This window comes from Trichechus manatus, unplaced genomic scaffold (genome assembly GCF_000243295.1).
Source record: "Trichechus manatus latirostris isolate Lorelei unplaced genomic scaffold, TriManLat1.0 scaffold00125, whole genome shotgun sequence".
Lineage (NCBI taxonomy): Eukaryota > Metazoa > Chordata > Mammalia > Sirenia > Trichechidae > Trichechus > Trichechus manatus.
The window spans coordinates 7264005-7273116 of record NW_004444061.1 but is presented as its reverse complement, the minus strand read 5'-3'; the positions used below and the strand labels follow the sequence as shown (position 1 = coordinate 7273116).

General features: G+C 39.8%; 1 pseudogene; it reads right to left on the bottom strand.

Moving 5' to 3' along the window:
* Positions 1 to 1312: 1312 nt before the first annotated feature.
* Positions 1313 to 8144, bottom strand: LOC101349655 (cyclin-G2 pseudogene; annotated as a pseudogene).
* Between the last annotated feature and the right edge of the window lie 968 nt (positions 8145 to 9112).

The window sequence follows — 9112 nt, the reverse complement described above, 5'->3', positions numbered from 1 at the left end:
AGTGTCTGTTCATTTCCTTTGCCCATTTTTTAATAGGATTATTTGTCTTTTTGTTGTAGAGGTGTTGGATTTTCTTGTAGATTATGGAGATTAAGATTTGCATTTTTATACACATTTTATAAATAAAAAAATTTCTCTACATAAAACCTTTTGTGTACAGTTAATATATCACCATTCTTATAACTGTACCACCATATGTAAGAAATATGCTTAAAGCTAAAATATGACACTTTTTTAAAATTAAATCCCACCACCCATATATTAATATAATTATTTTTGGAATATTAATTCCAAAGCAAAGAAAATGCAATCATGCAGACATTATTTTCATGTAAGAAAATTAGATAAAATGAGCTAGTTGAACAATATTTGTCAATTACATAGTGATCTAGCTCTGTTCAACTTTTTACACAGCTTTATATATGTGAATGCAAAGCTAGCCCATTGCTAGGCAATAAGTTATTAGTTGGGAATTCAACTAACAGTGTTAGCCTGTTATTTAATTATACCCTAGCTGAAAGCTCCATCAAGATATTACATAATAAAACAGATATGTCAATATTATAACTTCTAAGTTTGTAGAGGCTCTTTGGGAGGCACAAACGGTTAAGCGCTGGACGTTCGAACCCACACAGAGGCACCTCAGAAGACAGGCCTGGTGATCTGCTTCCAAAAGGTCACAGCCTTGAAAATCCTATGGAGCAATTCTACTCTGCACTTGTGGGGTCACCATGAGTCAGAATCCGTCAACAGCAACTAACAACAACTTTGTAGGGTCTGAACCAGATAGAACATCGCATGTTAAATAAAAGGATGGTGTATTCTTGACATTTAATAATATACTCTCTGTTTTGAGAAATGGTGAAGATGGAGGGTGCAGTTGAGGGGGTCTAAATTAAACCATTAAAAAGATCATCCACTATCTCTGCTAAAGAAGTATTTGCACACTCCAAATCTGTTTAAATAAATGACTAGAGGCTTTTTAAAAAGTTTAAGATAAGCTACATCTTAAAAATCCTCTCGACAAGTAATAAATTGAAGGCATCAGCCCCTTCTCTTCTCCCCCAAATAGCTAAAGACCATTTTAATTCAAACAGGAAAACAAAATTCTAATATGTGAAGTATTTTCAATTGTTTGAGAGACACCCTAACCCATCTGATGGCTTATGATTGAATATGAAACAAAACCAGATCTGATCTGAATAATAAAGAGAAAGCAAGTTTTCTGGTCTATACTATTCTTGGCTAGACGGGGAGTGGACAAGAAAATTACCTACTCCCCCATTTATTGCTTAGAAACTATATACACACTTTAAATTCTGACACAATACAATTTGATTTCAAAGATGGAAAGCACACATTGTGCCAATTTCAAGTTGAAATAGAAAGTACATCTCTTGATCTTTGGGGTGGAGAGTTGCTGAGACTTTATTCTCCACAACTCGTATCTTCAGAGTCCTCACTTTGACTTTCATCAGGACAACTACCCTCTGGTATTGTTGGCAACTCAGGAACACTATAGTAGCTCTCTTGGAGGCTCTGGGCTCCACAACTTGAAACAATCCAGATCAACTTCTTGTGATATGGTTTTGCAACATTCAAGAGAAAATATTCAGCTAGGTATGTAAAAACTACCTCTGTCCAGTAAGAGAAATCAGTGTCATTAATCTTTGAATGGTTTATAACAAGCAGGAGAATTTTTAATAATTCAATAAATTACTAAGTTTCTTCTTCCAGATTGAGAAAGCATAATGCTAATATAGATGGTTTTGCTTTTGAAAAAACTAGTCAAAAATTGCAAGCTTTCAGCTGAACTTCCTGTTTATCAAAGATCAATATTTCTTTCCTTTTTGAAATATGAAGTATAATAGTCTTATAAAAGCAAAAAAAAAATGTTTAAAGCTGTAGTAGCTTCCAACTTATAGTTATGAATTTTTCTGATATTATTTTTTCTATTTTTTTTTTTTCTGTCAGAAGCAGTGCATTTACGTTGACTAATCTGGATTACTTCAGAATGAATAGAACATTGCATTCTTCTTCAACTATTCTGGCAGCCAACAAAAACAACAGGCTCCAATAAAAGATAAATTTTAGGTTTCATCCTCATAAAAGCCAAGAATCTGTCTAAAATATTGGCAACCAGGATAAAAGTTTCAGTGCAAAAACCAAAAAAAAAGTTGGTTAAACTCTTTAGATCTTCTACTGTATCATTTCTCTATTTTCAACACAGTGTTGGCATTTTCACGGGTAGCTCCATCAAGCCCAGTTCTTTTTTTTGTGGTTGGAATCTGTGTTCCTGTTCCAGGTAGAATTTCTGCAGCTTGAAATAGCTGGATCCATTTAAGGCCTGCCAAGACCTATGCCCCCAATTCCTTCACCATGAGGGAAATGGGATGTCACAGTCCAGATAAAGCTGGGCACAGAGAGGACATCACAGATTTTTTTCCTGGGCTGTGGATCTTCCAACTCAATGGTGCCCCCTAACTGGCATCCAGCCCTCCACCATCTCTTCTGCCTCTTTCTAGACCTTGCTGCCTCATGCTACTGACTATACCCACCTTTCTGCTGGCAGCACCTGCCCCTCCAGACCACTGGTCTCCCCACAACTCTGAGACCATGCCACACCACAAGCAGAGGCTGAAGCAAATCTCCTTCTTGATCATATTTTTTAATTTCTAAAGCTCGCTCTTGAACTCTGATCTTTTTTCATAGGACCCTGTTTTTGTTTCATAGGCAGAATACCTTTTATCCTTATGATACTAAATATATCTTTTGTTTGTTTGTTTCTTCTGATCCATGATTGTCTTTGTTTTATCTAGGTTATTTTTATTTTCATCTCGGTCTCCTAAGTTGTCTTTTCTGAAACATCTAGTGAGTGCCAGCTGTCCATTCATATGTAAGGCTGAGAAGCTGCTTGAAAAATGTACATCTGTGTATATGGGGGGGGGGGTTGTTGTTGTTAAGTGCTGTTGAGTTGGTTCCAAATCATAGTGACTGTATGCACAACAGAACAAAACACTACCCGGTCCTGCACCATCCTCACAATCATTGTATGCTTGAGCCCATTGTGCAGTCACTGTGTCAGTTCAACTAATAGAAGGTCTTCCTCTTTTTCGCTGAACTCTGTACTGTACCAAGTATGATGATATCCTTCTTCAGGGACTGGTTCCTCCTAATGTCCAAAGTATATAAAACCAAGTCTCACCATCCATGCTTCTAAGGAGCATTGTGGCTGTGCTTCTTCTAAGACAGATTTGTTTGTTCTTCTGGCAGTCTGCGATATAGTCAATATTCTTTGCCAACACCATAATTCAAAGGCATCAATTCTTCTTTGGTCTTCCTTATTCATTGTCCAGCTTTAGCATGCATATGAGATAACTGAAAACACCTTGGCTTGGGTCAGGCACTACTTAGTCCTCAGAGTGACATCTTTGCTTTTTGACACTTTAAAGAGAACTTTTGCAGCAGATTTGCCCAGTGCAGCACGTCATTTGATTTCTTGAGTGCTGCTTACATGGGCGTTGATTATGGATCCAAGTAAAATGAAATCCTTGACAATCAATCTTTTCTCCATTTATCATGATGTTGTTTAGTGGTCCTTTTGTAAGGAGTTTTGTTTTCTTTATGTTGAGGTGCAATCCATACTGAAGGCTGTGGTCTTTGATCTTCATCAGTAAGTGCTTCAAGTCTTCTTCACTTTCAGCAAGCAAGGTTGTGTCATATGCGTATCGAAGGTTGTTAACGAGTCTTCCTCTAATCCTGACGCCACGTTCTTCTTCATATAGTCCCACTTCTCAGATTATTCGCTCGGCATACAGGTTGAATAAGTTTGGTGAAAGGATACAACCCTGACGCAAACTTTTCCTGACTTTAAACCACTCAGTATCCCTTTGTTCTTTCGAATGACCACCTGTTTCTTGGTCTATGTGTAGGTTCTTCATGAACATAATTAAGTGTTCTGGAATTCCCATTCTTTGTAATGTTATACACAATTTGTTGTGATCCACACAGTCAAATGCCTTTGCATAGTCAATAAGACACAAGTAAATATCTTTCTTGTATTCTCTGCTTTCAACCAGGAGCTGTCTGACATCAGCAATGGTATCCCTCATTCTGCATCCTTTTCTGAATCCAGCTTGAATTTCTGGCAGTTCCCTGTCGATGAACTGTTGCAACTGCTTTTGGATGATCTTCAGCAAAATTTCACTTGTGTGTGATATTAATGATATTGTTTGATAATTTCCACATTCAGTTGGATCACCTTTCTTTGGAATGGGCACAAATATGGTTTCTGTTTATGGTGGTGGAAAATTTGACATTGCATATTGGTGATGGTTACACAGTACGATTCATGTAATTGGTCTCACTGAATTGTACATGTGAAAAATGTTCAATTGGCAAATGTCGTGTTATCTATTTATAACAATTAAAAAAAGTGCTATTGGAGTAACCGAGATGATTGATGGCAGTAGCCTGGTCTAAAATGGTGTCACTAGGCTAGGATATAGCTGTGAGTGTGTTCAAATTCTGATTATTCTTTTAAGGTAGAGCCAAAAGGATATTTAAATGCTACATTTGATATATGGCATTACAAGTTGCCCCATGACCGTATGTAAACCTATAATGCTGTTCAGTGTTTTAGAAATATCAAGAGTTAACTATTGAGCTTTTTCAGTTAAGCTGCAGATTGACCATCTTTGTTCATCAGCTCTCCCTCCAAAAATTCCATTAAAATACCAATGGGGGTGAGGAGTATAAACCCACAGATATAAAGATAACATAAGACATAACCGTGGATGAGAAATTTCAATTTTTGGAAGGAAGGAAACGGATGGAAGAGATGTAATTGACTTTGCTGACTGGAAGAAATTACAATCTAAATGCCTACAGGGGTTGAGAAATCTATAAGACTTGACCTACTTTTCCTTGCAGAATTATTGGAACATGAGGTGAAGTATATGACTGGCAACAGGATTAGCTGAAAATCTATATGTAGAGTGGCTGAACTTCCCTGGTACCCTCCATATCTCTGGGCAATCAGGAAACTACCTCACCCACAGTAGGTTTAATTTTTGGAGGAATTGAAAAAATGAGCCTCTAGATTCAGAGACAACAAACATAGTATGAGGTAGGTGTGTCCTCAGGAGCTAAAAATAGGAAAATAATGCAAAAATATATGTATATATTGAAATGCAGGACTATCGGGCTGCTTCCCAAAATCTCAGACAGCTGGGTTTACACCCACCCCATGATCAAGAACTGATGGTACTGAAGGAAGAAATCCAAGCTGCACTGAAGGCATTGGTGAAAAACAAAGTTCCAGGAGTTGATGGAATACCAGTTGATATGTTTCAACAAATGGATGCAGGGCTGAAGATGCTCACATGTCTACGCCAAGAAATTTAGAAGACAGCTACCTGGCCAACCAACTAGAAGAGATCCATATGTGCAATGGCTTTTTAATCTCTCCTTGTTTGACTACCCTTCCCCCACAATCTCTTCAAAATGACAGAGTGATGCTGTAAAATCATAAATTAGATCATACCACTTCTCTGCACAGAATGCCCAGTGACTCCCCATCTCCTCAGAGTAAAATCCAAATTCCTCACTATGATTTACAAGGCTCCACTTAATCTGACACTTTTGTTACCTTTCAGGCCTCTTTTCTCTCCATACTAGCCACACTGCTAATTGTTCCTTTCACATTCCAGGCTGCCACCTCAGGTGCTTTCCATTTGTTTTTCCTTCTGCTTAAAATGCTTGACCACTAGCTAGCCACATAACTAGCTCTCCTACTTCTAAGGAGTCACCTTTCTAAGGAGGCCCTAACCTCCCTATTTCAAATTTCAAATTTCCCCACAGCATTTCATATTCTTATTCCTACTTTGCAGCCCTAGTAGCACAGTGGTTAAGAGCTCAGCTGCTAACCAAAAGGTCGGCAAATCAAAACCACTAGCCACGCTTGGGAACCCTATGGGGCAGTTCTGCTCTGTCCTGTAGGGTCACTATGAGTTGTAATCAGCTCCACAGCAGTGGGTTTGGTTTTGGTTATTCCTGCTTTATTTTTCTCCTTAGCAGTTATCACTATTTAATCTACTATTTATTTTACTTATTTATCTTATCATCTGTCTCTCCATAAAAATGTAAGTTTTATGACAGCAGGGATATTGTGTTTTCTTCACTGCTGGTCTAATTATCAAATGCTGCATAATAAACTACCCCAAATTATACTGTCTTAAAACAAGATTTATGTATTACTTACAGTCTCAGCTTCTTCCATTTGGCAGTATTATTTCTTTTAAAAAGACCATTATTTTGTTCTCGAATTTGGCATTATGATTTGAGGAAGGCTTGGATGGGCAGTTGTCTCTACTCCAAATGAGGTAGCTAGAGGTGGGGAACTACTTCCAAAATGGCTTCTTCACATATATGTCTGGCACCTCAGTGCTCATTGGCCTCTCTTTCCCCATGATATCTCATCATCAAGGACCTTACCATGAGAATTGTCCTCTCATAGTCTGGTGGTCTCAGGGTAGGTATACTTCTTACAGGATAGCTGACTTCCAAAAGGCAGGAAGTGAAAGCTGCCAGACAGTTTAAGGGATTCCCCTGCAACTACTATGGTGTCACTTCTGCCATATGCTATTGGATAAAAAAGTTCAGAGTCTGCCCAGATTCAAGAAGGGTAAAAATGTACACTCTACCTCTTAATCGGGGAGTGGCAAGATCACATTACAGAAGAGCATTTGGATGGGTAATATTATCGTGGCCATCTCTGGAAAATACAATCTGATATAAGTACTGTAACTCTTGCCCCAAGAAGAGTACCTGACACATAGTAAGTGATCCATAAATATTTGTTGAATGATTGACTGGATATATAGAAGATAGGAGAGGAAAGCAAATAATTAAAAATAAAAGCAAAAATTGAGAAGCTCTTTTATTTGATCTAGATAAAAATTGATCAAACATGCAACCAGGATGCATTGATAATTACTGATGATTGGAATGCAAAAGTTGGAAACAAAGAAGAAGGATTGTTAGTTGGAAAATATGGCCTTGGTGATAGAAATGATGCCGGAGATCTGATGATAGAATTTTGCAAGATCAGCGACTGGTTCATCGTAAATACCTTTTCTCAACAACATAAATGGCAACTACACACATGGACCTTACCAGATGGAATACACAGGAATCAAATTGACTACATCTGTGGAAAGAGACGATGGAAAAGCTCAATATCATCAGTCACAACAAGGCCAGGGGTCAACTGCAGAACAGACCATCAACTGCTCATGTACAAGTTCAAGTTGAAACTGAAGAAAATTAGAACAAGTCCATGACAGCCAAAGTACGACCTTGAGTATATCCCACCTGAATTTAGAGACCCTCTCAAGAACAGATTTGATGCGTTGAACACTAATGACCAAAGACCAGATGAGTTGTAGAATGACATCAAGAGCATCATATATGAAGCAAGAGGTCATTAAAAAGAGAAGAAAGAGACAGGGCAGAGCCAACATGGCACTATAGACAGAAGCACCACACCGTCCCTCCACAGCAAAGACCCAAAAAACTAGTAAAACAGATACAGTATCAATCCTGGAACCCTAAGTGTCAAACAAAAGGATAAAGAATTAATCCAAGCATGGACTGGAATGAGAAACTGACAGAGAACAGAGAATGAGGATAGCCACAGAGTGGAGGTTCCTTATCAGATAACATGGAATAGATTTGTCATCTTGGACCCTTTAGTCATCAAGAACAGTGGACAGGGAGTATGTGAAGACAGCTTCACGGAGCTCTCAGCAGGAGACAGAACAGCCGGTAACCAGGCATACATGCTATCCCACCCTCTACCCTTCTTCCCCCTTAGCAGCCTGTGTCACTTTCCAGCAGGTCGAGGTCCCTTGGCTGGGGAGATGGTGGGTCCTTGCCACTTGGACTCACCCGCCCCTACCGGCTGGCTCCTTCAGTGCCATTTTTTTGCTGCTGTTGTTGCTTTTTTGGCTTCTTTTGGTTTCTTCCCTCTCTCATCTCCTTCCTTTCCTTTCTCATGAACACCTGGCACCTTCTTCCATCTCTGCTCCTTCTTGATGGGCTGAGCAGTGCCTCTCGAATGGGTAACCACTTCCCCGGTCCATGCTGCCAAGTTGGTGTGCTCCCTCGGGGCTTTTTTCTTTTTTTTTCCTCTTTTCTCAGTTTCTTGTCTCTCTCTTCCTTCCTTTCCATTCTCCTGAACACCTGGTGCCATGTGCCATCTCTACTCCTTCTTGATGGGCTGTGCAGTGCTGCTGGGCTGGGAATCCCCTTCCCGCGTCTTTGCCACCATGCCAGTGGGCTCCCTGGGGGCATTTTTTTTTTTCTTTTCTTGTTTTCTTGTCTCTATCTTCCTTCCTTTCCTTTCTCCAGAACATCTGGTGCCATGTGCAACCTCCCTTCCTTCCTGATGGGCTGTGCAGTGCCACTCACTTGGAGGACTGTTACCCTGGTCCATGCCACCATGCGAGCAGGCTCCCTTGGGGCATATTTTTTCTCTTTTCTCAGTGTCTTGTCTCTCTCTACCTTCCTTCCTTATCCTTCTCCCAAACACCTAGCAGCATGTGCCATCTTTGCTCCTTCTTGACAGGCAGTGCAGCACCACTCAGCTGGGGAGCCACTTCTGGTGGGCTCCCTCAGGACATTTATGTTTTTTCTTTTTTTATTCTTTCTTTTTTCCCCTCAGTTTCGTGTCTCTCGCTATCTTCTTTCTTTTCCTCCCTCCTGACTACCTGACTTTTTTTTTTTTCCTTTCTCAGTTTCTTGTCTCTTGCTAACTTCCTTCCTTTCCTTTCTCTCAACCACCTGGCCAGGTATGCCTTTCTCTCTCTTTTTCCAGTTTCTTATCTCTCTCTCCCTTTCTTCCTTTCCTTTTTCCTGCCCACATGGCTATGTGTGCTGACTCTGACCCTTCTTCACAGGCCATGCCACACCACCTTGTTAGAAAGCCACTGCCACCAGCACACGGCATCCCCGGGTCTGCACCACTTCAATGCACAGCTCTTTTTTTGTTTTGTATTTGGGTTTTTTTTTTTCGCTTCTGTTTCTCTCTCTACTGTCTCTTCTTCCCCAC